The sequence below is a fragment of the Octopus bimaculoides genome, chromosome 2, assembly GCF_001194135.2.
Source record: "Octopus bimaculoides isolate UCB-OBI-ISO-001 chromosome 2, ASM119413v2, whole genome shotgun sequence".
Lineage (NCBI taxonomy): Eukaryota > Metazoa > Mollusca > Cephalopoda > Octopoda > Octopodidae > Octopus > Octopus bimaculoides.
The window spans coordinates 16,985,516-16,987,993 of NC_068982.1; the positions used below are offsets into that span (position 1 = coordinate 16,985,516).

General features: G+C 40.0%; 1 long non-coding RNA gene across 1 annotated transcript in view; it reads left to right on the plus strand.

Moving 5' to 3' along the window:
• Window positions 1-2,478, plus strand: part of LOC106881602 (uncharacterized) — a 21,884-nt gene that overhangs the window by 2,882 nt on the left and 16,524 nt on the right. The gene's annotated exons all lie outside the window — the stretch shown is intronic.

The window sequence follows — 2,478 nt, forward strand, 5'->3', positions numbered from 1 at the left end:
ATATATACGACGGGATTCTTTCAGTTTCCGTCAACCAAATCCGCTCACAAGGCTTTGATCGACCCTAGGCTATTGCAGAAGACAGTCGCCCAAAGTACCACGCAGTGGCTGTGTGGTAAGGAGTTTGCTTCCCAAGCGCATGGTTCCGGGTTCAGTTCCACTATGTGGCGCCTTGAGCAAGTGTCTTCTGCTATAGCTTCGGGCCGACCAAAACCTTGTGAGTGGATTTGGTAGACGGAAACTGAAAGAAGCTCGTCTTATGTCTATGATCGTTTCTCTTGCCTAACAGTATCTGTGACTATCGAGCATATGCGCCTTGCTATAATAAATGGCGTGTTCCTTTTTGCTTGGGAAGGGTGGTAAGAACTAAAGTCTAAATATTGCTGTCTGTCTATGTTCTTAGAGCAAAGATCAGTAGTAACTGTCCCGTTTTTTTTGTTTTTTTTATCAGAATATCCAAAAGAGTAGTTCTTTTCATTCATATCCATAATTAATTGGATTGAGACATGAATGCTGTTTATTAATTTCAGAAATTTTGTAAGGTCCTCCTTACTTCGGTTCCAAAATATGAAGCGGTCATCTAGGAATCCTTTCCAGTTTCCTATACGATAGGTTTGGAAGTGGTGATCAAAAGTAGTTCTGGATAGGATGTAGAATTTTTCTTCTAGGTATACCATTACTGGTGTAGTAAATGTTGGTGCAAATTCCGTCCCCATCGCAGTGCCTTGTATTTGTAAACCTTCAAATATGAATTCTTTAGAGAATTTCTCCTGAATTCTTTGTGAGTGTTTGTTTATCCAGAATTCTACTACTTCTAGTGCATATATATGGGGGATATTTGCGTAGAGGCTACTTACGTCAAAGCTAACTAGTACTATTTCTTTATCTTCCCATTCTGGCTTAAGAAGTCTATGTGATCTCTGTTGAAACTGGGAACTAATCTGCATAAAGGTTTTAAAATTATGTCAAGCAAGTTACTTAATCTTTGGGTACTGGATGCTGGTCCTGCAACAATCGGGCGCAATTTGATGTGGCAATATTTGGTGTGGCAATATTTTTATATATGGAGTATGGAGGCCTTTTCAGCTGTTGTTGATCTGTTAAGATTTATGGATTTTGGTAAGTCTATAAAAGTTACTCGTTTTCACTTCAGAATTAGTGAGATAATCCAACTCCTTTTTTGTTAAATCAGCCTTGGGTTTGTTAGCAAATTTACCATGTTTGTTCATAGTTTGTTTATCAGCATTGCTATCTAATTTTCTGTAGAATTACTGGTCATTAAGTTGTTCTAAGACCATTTCTCTGTAATGGGTCTTATCCATTATTACAATGTTTCCTCCTTCGTCTGCTTCTTTAATAACTATAGAGGAGCCATCTTGCAGATATTGTAATGCTTTTTGTTTCTCATTTGTAATATTTTGTTTTACAGGGTTTGCAGAAATGTTTGAGTTAGCAGACTTTTTCAGGCATATTATATTTTCCTCCAGATGTTTGTTTTTATTTATATATACAAAAAGTAGAGGACATTTATAAAGAAGGGCAATTCATATAATTAATTAAAACAAATGACATGAAAGAATTGGAATGTGTGCAGTGCTGCTATATATGTGTGTGTGCAGAGTTTTCGGGGGTGGGAGCGTAAGGAATCGGCGTGGGCCAAGCGCACAGACCCAAATAGCTCCTTCAATATAGCAATGGCCACTTTTGACAGTGCTGACATGTTCGATATCGTTGGGTTTTTTTCGCCCAAGATTTACTCAAAAAGAAGTTCCACTCCATTAGCTCTAGCCTCTTCAGGATCGACGCGCATACAATATCGAGACGAGCAAACTTCCATACACTCGACAGGCTTAGAAAGATCCTCACCGGCACCATGAATGCCCTTGGATTTAAGGTCACGAAAACGGTGGCTTTCCTTGATGTGATCTTCGATTTGGAGTCCGGTGCTTATAGACCCTTCAGGAAGCCGAATTTGAGGCTATCATATGTCGAGCAAGTTTCCTGTCATCCTGTCATACTATTCAAGAACGTAGAAAGGGCTCAGCAAAAGAACCTCCAAACTATCTTCAAGCAAAGAAATTCTTGCCGATGGCGCCGCACATTACAATGAGTCCCCTGGGTCATGAATAACCATGGGATTGCCCCTAGAAAGTTCCCCTCCGAGGCATAAGTTCGGGCAAGGTTGCTTATGGAAGATCAGCAGTCGCCTACGCATACCAGCCTCCTCTCTTCGCGCCACTGATGTTATCCAAGGGAAAGGCAAAGGCCAATACAGCTTGGCACCAGTGATGTCTCAACTCATTTCTGCTGTTGGGTGAACTGGAAAAAAATGACATAAAAGTGTCTTACTCAAAAAAAACAACCCACATATCCTGGTCCGGGAATCGAACCTCATGATTGTGAGCCAGTTGCTCTACTTCCATTAATATAGCCACTCTATTAACAAATGTACAACTGCATATTTTTTTACTTATGAAT